Source organism: Cololabis saira, chromosome 24 (genome assembly GCF_033807715.1).
Source record: "Cololabis saira isolate AMF1-May2022 chromosome 24, fColSai1.1, whole genome shotgun sequence".
Taxonomy (NCBI): Eukaryota; Metazoa; Chordata; class Actinopteri; order Beloniformes; family Belonidae; genus Cololabis; species Cololabis saira.
The window spans coordinates 7057271-7069854 of record NC_084610.1 but is presented as its reverse complement, the minus strand read 5'-3'; positions in this window follow the sequence as shown (position 1 = coordinate 7069854).

Sequence of the window (12584 nt, the reverse complement as noted above, 5' to 3'; positions counted from 1 at the left end):
CAGTCACAACAGAGAGAACTGTATTTAACAGCATTTCTTCTGTAAAAGTTTCTCAGAGCTTATTATTGCTGTCGGGCTCTTTTTTTTCTAGCATTAACAAACTGAGTCCATTCATGTAATGAACTGGAAGTGGGTGGTGTAGCTCACTGGTGCTGCAGGTACTCCCTGCCAGAGCTTTATAGCCACTAACTGACTGGCTAATTAGTCAACATTAGCTGAGAGTGAAAGTGCCAGCTGTTAAACATTAACAAGTCCAATTGTGTAGCTCATCTGCAAATCAAATTCTTTAGACCATTGTAAAGCAAAAGAGCAAGCAAACCTCATTTAGCTGGACCACAGATGGCACCGAAATGCCGTCACACCCACTGAGCAGCGTGATGGAGATGGGGTGAAAGGAATTTGGGGGAATGTAACCCATAACTGGTGTGTTTTTGAAAAGAAAAATGGTTGGTGAATTTATGCGTGAAAAACAATTATGACCCTTAGAAGATTTTTTTTTTTTTTTTTAAAGGGTAAAAATATTATACATCTACGTGTGACAACATTTATTTACAAGTGAAAACAATGAAATGATAATATATATTCTCTGTCAAAGGTTTCCATCAGCATGGACAAAAACTTGAATTCAGAGAAGCGATAAAAAGATTCAAATCAAAAGACAGAGAAAGTGGTGATGTTGGCATCGGAGTGAGACACAGACCAGTGAAAATGCTGTCTCTTCTCCCGGATAATCCCAGAGTTGATTGAACTGACAGCTTGCCTCTAGGATTCCCATTTTGGAGCGAAGACAACTGGTTTCTGGGGGTGTATTCGGCCGTCCCGGCTCATCACCCTTGAACACTCCGTAACGAAATGGGCCCTGCAGGTTCGCTGGCAGATGAGCAGCCATTCCCTTTAAAACATTGCTGGTGAGGAGCATGTGAAGTTACTGTGACACAAACATTACAGCTGAATCCTGTCAGCAGCGCCTTTGTTTCTGGTTGCGTCCATCTTTCTGCTCTCAGAGCTGTCTGGTTTCCAAAGAACTGAACAACTTCAGCAGAGGCAAATGAGAATTTTATTCTTTTCTTTCATGGATTGTTCATGATTTGGACAATGTTGGGCAAGTCACTATGCAAATGTGATCAGTTGCTAAATTACTATGGGCATCTTAAGAGGCAATAAAGACAACATTGGTCTTCTTATCACCTCACTGGCCTGTTAAGACATCAGTTACTTAATGTATCCACCAGAACTGTGAATGTGTATTACCTGTGTTTAATAAAGACACGAAAACGTAGAATTTCTTGAGTTATCAATTTAAAGATATTGTGTTTGTCTATTATTGTGACCTACTTCAAGATTACTTCACATTTTCATGGCAAGAAAACATGTAACTCTGCGGTACACATGCTTCTTTTACCAGTAGAGGCGCACTTTGCTGTCTTTCGCACCAGGTTGCTCACATATTAAAGGGGACCTATTATGGCATCTAATACCTATTTTAAACAGGCCTTGAATGTCTTTAAAACAAGCTTTTGATTGTGTTTGCTAAATAAATTAGAAATTCAGCCTCTGGGCCATGTCTTTATCTTTACCGTTTCTAACCTCATTATCTATGCAGGATTCTGAGTGGGCGGGGCTATGATAATGAGGCTCTGTGCTGATTGGCTGCCTGAATGACGCGATACACCGCTACGAAAAAATGGAGGAAGCTCCGGCCGGCGGAGTTAGTTGTGGGCGTGGATTCACGCATCGGAGGCCAGCCTATGTAAATCATATTTTCGTTACGTAACAAAAGGGAGCAGAATCTGAACAGCTCGTAGATCCACATCACACTGGACGGCTCATCCGGGCGGCTGTACAGACACTGCAGAATTTGGTTGCTTTCCTCCTTCTCTGAGTTGGCAGGCTGAGGAGAGACCACTTTATAGATGTTAAAGCAAGAAAAAACCTGTTTTTCAAAATAGGTCCCCTTTAAGGTTTCTTGTGATATGCTGCCCCCATGTGGCCAGAGGTGGTAGTGCTACAGAGTGACTAATCGATCAGCTAACTCAAACCATGAGCTACATTAGTATATGATAATGATCCGTGCATAGCGTGGAAGAATGAACAGTTCATGCAGGGGCTAGGGGGTGTGGCCTTAACAACCCTGTAGTACTTTATTGTGTGCACATGATTGATTGTGCAGGGTAGAAATTTAATTGAATTTGCTTTAAAACCAATTGCTTTATCCAAGATAATATGAAAGCTTGTTTTTTTTTTAGCTACATTTAAATTACTTGTTGAAGGTCAAACTGAAATGTTGCAAAGTTCCATTTTATGCCCCATTATTAACATATTCCTGTTAACTCTCACATTCTCATAAATATGATGTGCTAGAAAAAGCTGAAAGAAGTTTAAGCTCCATCGTGCAAAGAAGAAGCCATATACTATCCTTCTTCTCTGTGCCAAAGTTCATTTAAAAAAGGGGCTGAGGCAAAGTGAGAAACTGCCCAGTGGTCAGAGAAATCCAAATCTGAAATGATTTTTGGAAACCATCACATCCTTCACACTGAAGTGAAAAGGGACCATCGAGCTTGATATCAGAGCTCAATGCAAATACAGATCTGTTGGACGATTTGTGTGTCGGGCAGTTTGTACATCTGGAAAGGAGACAGAATTGCTTCAAAAAGTTTATTTAGGTTTAAGAGAAACATGCAGCAGACATCCAGACGACAACCTTTTCAGGGAAGACCTTGCATCTTTCAGCAAAACAGCATGTGGCATCCATTACATGGCTTCATGGCAGAGGAGTTCAGGGGCTAAACTAGCTCCCTACAGTATCAGACCTTCAGACTGATAACATCTGTCACATCATGGAATAAAAGATACGGCAAAGAAGACTCACAAAAGTTCAGCAGGTTCAATTCTGTGTCAGATGAGAAATCCCCAAAATGGATGTCATGACAAGCATTGAAAATACTCACATAAAAGATACAGTAACTATTTTAATCAACGATGCAGAAAGCACAGACACGTTTCAGCCCTTGGCTTTCATTTCGGTGTCACATCCATTAGCTGGTGTGATCGATTTAAGACAAGAGGCCAAGTGATTGCCAGCCAGCTGATTAGCGTTATCTAATCGATGACAAAATACACAAGAATCAAAGTCCTGCAAGTAAAAGCAAACCCAACAGACAAGTGGAGCCTTAATAAACAACTACAAAAGCTCAGATCAAAAGGACTTACAGCAACAAAAGGAATCAAAGTATCATTCAGATGAGTCATTATGGTCCAAATGTTCAAAGAAATAGTAACAATCATTCTTGGCTCGTCAGCAGTCTATGATCATTTGTTCCCTACACAAATCATTTTCAAAGAACTACCTCCAACAGTGTCCATATTCCCTCTCAAAAAGGCTCAACCTTCAGTTTTAGATCTAATAAAAATAAAATAAAATAAAAATAAAAAATCCACGTTGACGGTATAATATCAGAGGTGTCTCTAAAAACTTGGAGGAGAATAATTGGACCACGTTTGGATAAAACGCTGAAACTCCTCTTGTCCTGTAGTTACCAGGCCATCTTTTACGGCGTGAGTGTGTCACTGAAACAATTCTGCAGTCAAAACATCCACGGAGGGGGACAGAAAGAAGGGGCATGACAAACGCGACTTGCAAGTAAGTAGGGGAGATTACACTGTTTGCTAAACTCTCCACGGGGAGAATGTGTAGCAGGTCCAATGGATGAAGTAATTCAATTTGAGCCCTTGAATAATAGCATCATTTGCCGTGGAATTAGCATCCGCCACTATCAATCAGCACGGTGAAAGACTAAGACTGCACCCACCAAGGACACGGGCTTTCTGTGAAATCTATCTCATTTATCAGGTTAACTTGAATGTAGCGAGAAGAACAAAGTGCAAGTATTTATTCTGACACCCCCCATGGATGTTCAAACTTTTCTGTATTCTTGTGTGTTTACTCTTAAAAACACAATATTAATCATGAAGTGTCAATCTTACCTACTGTACGACTTAAAGGAGACATATTATGGCATTTAATGTATATTTTAAACAGGCCTTGAATGTCTTAAAAACAATCTAAAGCTTGTTTTTTCTACCTAAATATTGACACTGGGGGACTCTGTAAGGTGGGGGCGAGCAGACCTTGCAGATTTTCATGGGGTATCATCTTTCCTGTGTTGGCAGGCTGAGGGGAGACCACTTTATATATGTTAAAACAAGAAAAAACGTGTTTTTCATAATAATTCCCCTTTAAGAAATGTTTAGAAATTAAAATGCCCATAATTCACATGCATTCACAGGGTTGCAAAAGACCTCTGTGCGTCAGTGGGGATTTTAAACTTCAATGCAAATTGAAAAATTAGAACTGTTTTGTAGCCAAGCTGAAAGGAATCAGCAAGATTGCACAAAAACAGCCAATATGATCAAAGAAGCTAACAAATACTTACAATTAACTGTTAACATCTACTGTACAAGCAGAGTAGGAAAATAATTCAAGTACAAGATTCATTTTATTCCACACACAATATGCAAAAAGAAATTAAAGCTGATGAAAGCATTAAATTAAAAACTAAACTAAAAAAAAATAGTCATCAGGAGCATCAAAGTGATATCATTTTAGCACACTTAGCATAACAAACTTCATAAGTACTTTCTCCCCAAGCAGTGATCACAGCACCGCTTTTGTGGAAACTTTAAGGAGTTTATATTCACTGCATTAAGGGGATTTTATTTATTTATTCATTTTTTTTATTTTAGGCAACACTCAAGCTATCAAAACAATAAAACTATCCTAAACCTAACCAAATATATTTGATCTGAACCAAATCAAACTGATGAAAATGAAGGTATTAATATACTAAAATCACTAACAGATAGAGTCGGATGACCAGCAAATACTGTCTGGCTCAAACTGGGCCCATAATTAGTTTTCTGCAGCAACACGTGTCACCTGACCCTCACAGCACCTGTCAAGCTAGCCTATGCAATTTGGACTCATATAAAAACATGCCGAATTTCAGATTTGGCCGGATTTATCAACTTTAGGATATCTACAACCTACATAACGGTCACCACTGCTGTTAGCACCAAGAGTAGCCCAGATAAGGCCCAAATGTGTCCGCTATGTGGGGAAGTTTCTGTCAGGAAGGGAACCTGAGGTCAACCCTGTCATATCACTCCGTGAACATCGTCCTCTGCTGTGCCGACCCACCACTTAGCTTTGTAGACTTTTGCTGAGCTTTGCACTGTTTCAATCAAACTAATAAATCTATGACTCCGCCATGACAAATCCACTGACTCCTTCATTGTTTCTGGGATTTCAATTCAGGTTGGTGTTAATGTTGCTTTATTCTACCAGGAGTCACTGGTCTACTATGTAACCTGTTTATGACAGCCAAAAGTTGTTAGGTTTCTGTATTCCAAAAATGAAAAAAGAAAAAAAAATGACCACCAGATTTAATTGAATCAATCAATCTAAAAAGGTAGATGTGACAATTCAAGTTGATTGAGTAAATGAATGACAAGTATAGAAATTTGCACGCAGTGTCACACGTTGAGCTTTTTTTCATGTGGTTCGATTCTGATGCTTCCCAGGCCCACCCTGGGTATAATTTCTGTTAAATTAAAAATTCTTCTCTCTGTTCTACAAATTAAAGCCCTTTCAGCTGTGAAAAATGAACAAATTAGATGGTGCTGGAGACATTTTTCTTTATAAAGAACCTATTTCGTAGAGGAGAATGCAGAGCTGACAGGCATCTCAGCACAAGTCTGTTATTAGTGTCACTTTCACACAGGCCCCAATGCTGAACATGGAAAAGCTCTGTTTTATTTTATTTTTTCTGTTTGCCTTTGAAGTAAATAAACTCTGAAAGCACAGAGGAACATGTACTGTGACTGCTGAATATAGACAAAATGACAAAACTGGACCAATTTGCAGGCTTACTGGTTATTACTGCTGTGAGCACACAGCAAAGGAGGATGGGTAGCAATTTGTACAACCTGAGACGCCACCGATTCTGAAGGTTGTAGAACTTTTCCAAAATGAATAAATGGTGATGAAAACTGAAAAGAAGGACGAAAGAAAACCAACGAGTTGTTATGCTGCAGCTGTTCATTGCTGTCTCAGCTCAAATGCTGTTTGTCTTACTAAGTGTGACAACACATTCTTCTGAAGCTTCACTTTCTATTCTGTCATCTTTCATCAGTAACTGTTAACGCTGCAACAAAGACAAGCCAAATTACTTGTTTTAAATACACTCATTCTGTCAAAAAAAAAGCAAGCCGTTCAAGGACAATCCATGCCAGGGGATCCAATAAGGGCAGAGGGTGTTTTATTTTCTATAGAAAAGGCCTCGTTGGGAAGAAACTTGCTATGAAATGACCTGGCGACCTTATCACTGACCGAAGTTGGCCAAGTATCACAATATAACCCAAATCCGCTTAGGAGGAGCATCAGCCCTTGCAAAATGATTCGAACTGCACTCAGTAAGATTTTTCAGGACTCAGCAAAAGGCAGCTTATCAAAAACAAGTGATGTTCAAACGAGTTAATCATCACCAGCGCACCTCTGAAGATTCCTGGACACTGTTACTTTTAATCGTCCTTGGCTCTAAACCCTGAGAAAAGGCAAAGTTCATGTATTTTCTGCTACAAACTGACATTTTGACGTTGTGCTCCCCAGTGGAGAGTCCACAGTCTTTTCTCCGGTATGCATCGACAGGTGACCTGTACTTGACTGACATTTGGAGCAGAAAACTCTTTTGCAGGCCTATCTGGCTGCAAGGATCTTCTCCAACACAGTTTGAATGATGAATAGTTTTCTCAGGATGAAATAGTCAAATGTTTTCAATCCTTACCCACTTACTTTCAGCTCATCATTTTGTTCCACCTGCCCATCAAAACCCATCCAGGCTGACCCTTTTGCCATGTCAGGAAACTGATCATCCATGAACACAGGCATGACTAAATTAAGGAGTACTACAAAAAAAAAAAAAAAAAAACTGCCAATCAGCCTGCGGTATCCAGAGGAAGGTTCTTCTGAGCGGTTGCATGTTGGAAACAGTTTGAGTTGCAGTTTCAATCTCAAAGATGAAATTAAAACTTCAAAACGCAGCTTTTTTTCAGCCTTGTCAAACATTGAGCAAAGTACATGTGGCCAGCGTTTCCTATTCATTTATCTCTGACACTGAGACACCAGATAATTTCTATCTATGTAAGAATACTACATGGACAGTTAGGCTGGATCTATCAGTTTAACTCAAAACATGTTTAGCATAAGTGAATACAATAGACTTTCCCAGTCACATTTGAGAGGTTTCAGAGCATGTTGACCAATAAAGACTCTTCAGACCAATGGCAGTGTCATAAACCACATGGAGCTTTTGTAAATGTATATGCAACCTTGTTTTCACTTTGCACACACAGAGTTACACAGACATACACACCTGCTCACTCACCTGCTCACTCACCCCACAGTTTTGGGGGACATATAATCGCAGTAGCCTAGTCTTTTTTTTTTGTCACTTTGTCTTTATTGGATTTTCAGGTTATTAGAACTGTACATTTTTACCAGATTACAAAGATCATCTGTATATTCACTGTGCAATAGAATAAGTAATCTGAAATAAAAAAGAAAAAAAATGCAAAAAACAAACAAACAAACAAAAATAAAACATATAGAAACATGAACATAAACTTGTGGGTAAGCACATTAATAATCTATCCAAAAAAAGAAAAAAGAGAGAAAAAAAAGGTCTGCATCCTTATGCTTTCTCTAGATAAAATGTCCACTTTTACCATCTCTTCTCAAACAGCCCTTCCCTCAAACCAGGATATGTGTCAGTCTTTCCATCGTCCATATTTCTTTCGTAATATCCAGCCACTGTTTTAGAGTAGGTGATTCACGTTTATACCAGCTTCTAGTAATGGTTTTCCTAGTAGCTGTAAGTAGTGTCTAAACCAACCACTACCGTTGTAATGTGACACAAGTATAAGACAGTACATGTTTTTTTTTTTTTTTTTTTTTTTTTTTTTTTTTTTTTTTTTTTTTTTTTTCCCGCCTTGTCTGCACACATATTATTGATTGATACCATGACGGTAGAAACCAAAAGTGTATATATGTGCATTATTACTATATGTAATATATACATATATACACGCACACATATGCGTAGACATACATAAATATACACATACAAACCCAGTGATTTTTTTTTTTTTTTTTTTTTTTTTGGGGGGGGTGGGGGGGGGGGGGTGACGACATCCACTGCCAATCCAGGAAGCAGGAACACACGGAGACACACGTCAAGCACTGGAAATCTGCAACAAAAAAACCACAAACAAAGCACGAAACCGGCACGGAGCCATCCAAAACACGAACAGCAATCGACCTAAATCTTGAGAACTGATCGCAGTCTGAGCTAAGCTATCGCTACCGCTACCTAAACCCAAAAACTAGAGAGCCAGCATGCAGGTGAACAAGCCAGTGTGTATGTCTATGTGTGTGTGTGTGTATGTATATGATCATGCATGTGTGTGTGTGTGTGTGTGTGTGTGTGTGTGTGTGTGTGTGTGTGTGTGTGTGTGTGTATGCATGTGACTAAATGACTATATGTGTGTGTGTGTGTATGTGTGTGTGTGTGTGTGTGTGTGTGTGTGTGTGTGTGTGTGTGTGTGTGTGTGTAATAAACCAAACAAAGCTCCACCTGAAGTGTATCTATAGTGGGGGAGGGGGGGGAGCAACCCCGCCACCCGCGAGACCAGAGGCCGACAAGGAAGAGCCCGGAACCCAGGCCACCGGCAACCCCACAGAGGGGAGACAGTACATGTTAATGGAATCTCATATCCAAAACGGAATGTACATCTTTCCAGAAAGATTTCACTTTTTCACAATTCCAAAAAATATGTGCATGATGTACATTTAATGAACGACATTGTCTCCAGCAAGGATGAGATGTTGATGATTTTTACTTTGGATCTTAGGCGTTATAAAATACCGAATTAAATGTTTCCAATTAAACACCCTCCATTGGTGTGAGCTTGTGGAAGTATGTTGGAATATACACATGTCATACCATTCTTCTGCTGAAATTTCCACATTCAATTCTTCTTCCCATTTCGATTTCACATATAATGTTGAAATGCCTTTGCATTCCATAAGACTCATAACCCGGAGATCACTTTGGTGCATTTACTGTTAGGTTTATATGCACTCAGCATTACACTTCATCTCCTGTGAAGGCTCCATCTTCACTTCCTTATTGTAGTAATCTCTAAATTGTATAAATCTAAACAAATCCCTGTTTTGAAGCCAGAACTTGTCTTTTAAAGTTTGGAAACTCTGTAACTCCTTATTTTCAATTACTGTACCTATTGCTGTAATACCTTTTGTTGTCCACTGCTTAAATATGACATCAATTTCTCCGAGCTTGAATTGAGTATAAAATGTTATCCATCTGAGTGCCTTCTGATCTTTCCTTAATTTAAATTTCCTAACAAAATCAAACCAGAATTCTAGTGTTTCAGAGGTTTTTGGGTCTATTTTATTTTTGATGAAATGAGGAATCCCCTTTTCACCCAATACTGATTGGATCCGATAACCTTCAAGATATGTCTCAATTACCTTCCATCTTGCAAAGTAATTATCATTACACAAACAGAACAGGATTCTGAATTGGGCTGCATAAAAATACTCCTTTAAACTAAGAGGCGCCATTCCTCCTTTATGCTTAGCTAGCTGTAATGTATATCTTATCTTAGGTCTCTTTCCATCCCAAATAAACCTAGAAATAAGGGGATAAAGAGACACAGGTGCAGACAATCAGGGCAGATGGGAAACAGGAGGGACAGAACTGAAACTCAAACTGGGGGAAAACTCAAAACCCTGACATCCTATTGCCGAAATCCAAAGGGCAGGTGGACCATCTCTCAATATCCTTTCTAATGCTTTGATTTACTGGACTATAATTTACCTCATATAATTTGCTTTGATTTCTTACAATATTCACACCTAAATATTTTATTGATGTCATGTCCCATCTCAAATCATATCTGTGTTTGATTTCTTCTGAAGGAATATAATTAAATGTCAGCAATTGTGTCTTGGCAATGTTCAATTTATATCCTGTATAGTAGCTAAAATCTTCTAAGACATCCAACAATATAGGAAGAGAAGCTCCAGGTTCTGTTAAGTAGATCATGACGTCATCTGCAAATAAACGAATCAAATGATCATTTTGTCCAATTTTAATACCGCGTAGATTTTCATGTTGATGGATTAACTGAGCCAGTGGTTCAATATAAACTGTGAACAACGTAGGACTCAGGCAACAACCCTGTCTGGTCCCACGTTCCAATGTGATTGCTGGTGATAGTGACCCACAGGGTTTTCCGTTGTCCGGTAATTGCCGGACTTTGTCCGGTAAAATATGCCGAAGTCCGGTATTTTATAATCTCTCCCCGGCGGAGGGACACGCCGAGCCTCGGTGCCGGGAGCCGGGAAGAAGTGGAGCTGCGGCGCCGACATCCACGTGTGCGTTCATTTATGGTTCATTTATGGCGTCGCACCGACGCAGAGCCTACGGCGTAGAGTACGCGTCGCCGCGTACCTTACGCCGTAGGTTACGCGCAAGCTTCTGCAATATTTATTTATTTTTTGAAGTTACGCTCGCGAGTCAATTGATGGGACTTATTTTATTTTAAATACCCTGTTTTTCAATAAAAATACTATTAAATGACTTGCATTGATATCGTACTACTGCATATGATTTATTTTTAACCTCAATAAATTCATATAGCCTATGTGACCGGAATTTCAAACATTTGTCCGGTAAATTGAAACCCTGCCGGTCACATTGTCCGTTGCCAATTTTTTCTAGCGGAAACACTGGTGACCCATTAACCTTGATCCTTGCTGTTGGCTGTTGATAAAGTGTTTTAATACATTCAACTGATTGCTTGTTAAAGCCGAATTTTTCTAGAGTTTGGTAGAGAAATACTCAATTAACCCTATCAAACGCCTTTCCTGCATCAAGTCTTAATCGTATAGCTGCTTTGTTTTCTTGTTGTATTTCATTTATCAAATGTAAGGTCCTTCTAATATTGTCATGCGTTTGACGACCTTTAATGAACCCTGTCTGATCTTCATCTATTAAGTCTGGGAGGAGGTGACAGTGGCCTAGTCTTGATTCATTCTCAGACCTGAAATGGTTGCTGTTTCTGTCTCTGCTTGTTCCCGTTTCTGTTTGTTTGTTTTCTCTCTTGCAGATTCCAAAGGCTTGTGTGCCCGTTGTGTGTTTCCCTGTGTTTCTCTCATTTCAGACTTGCAGCGCATGCCACCCCTCAATCCCCCCACCCCCCATATATACATATTTGTTTACAAAAAAAAAGATTAAAATGCTTATATATGCTTTAAGTTTTACCAAACTTGGTATTAACCATTAGTGTATATGCAGACAAAAAAAAGTAAATGTATATGCATTATACCAATGCAAAAAAACATGTATATCACAGTTTAAACATTATCAGGCTCTTTAACTATAGCTACCCATATAAGGATTTTCATTTTTAAACGGCTAACTACCCCCATCCCATGTGTCCCTACCTCCAGGCTAGTCAACGAGCCGCTGTGACCTAACCTTGATCTTTCTTCTCTATGTTGTTCTGGGGACAGTATTTGCAGGCCTTCAATCTGCTCCCCAGCGGATCTGCCTCCGGCTGGTGGGCAGCTCAATCCAGAACCTGTCGCACATGAAGATCGGATCACATACTGTAACAACTAAGTTGACCAGATGTGAAACAGAGAGAAGGCAAATCTGGTTTTGATGTGGGATTCACCTCTAAGGATGCCTTTAGGGATGGTGAGATAACTACCTAGTCACCAGTGCAACAGGCTTCCCCATGTGAATTTCCAGCATACCTTGACCATTTGCATGTAACTGTACATTAGTTCGATAGAGACTGTGATCATCAGAGAAGCTAAAGTGCCCCCATATTGGGCAACTTTGAAAATGGAGAGTTTTATCCTACTCTTAAATCCAAATGCTGGATTTTTTTTCTCACAAAAGCTGATCCAGAGTTCACGTGATGTGGCATGATGTGGACCATCTGCAAACTATTACAGCAAAATCTGTAAACTGGACACTTTAAGACCAAACTGCAGGAGGACTTCTATGATTAATAGCAATAAAAAGTAATAAATGCATGGCCAGCAGTTGTATTCCCTCCATATAACCCCAATAAAGCTCCAATTTTATTATTAGGCTATTACTTTGATTTACTGCCAATATTTTACCAATGTTTCTGCTGCAGTCGTGTCTTAAACCAATCAAAGTAAACCACTGGAATGGTTCTTGTGATGGGAAATTATCTACTAAGAAGTGGGAGCTAAGAAAGACATATGAGGACTATTCCAGATTCTGACGGTGTTCAGTTCCTACCAGGAGGAAGACGGCGTATCTCATCCGATAGTTGCAGGAATGCCTGTATGAGGAAGTTGTTTTTGTGGTTTGCAAGTTAAGTAAAAAGTCCATGACTTCCCCAGTCTTATAACTGCTGCACTTACAAGTGCAATATGAAGTACTGAAGCAGCTGAACCAAGA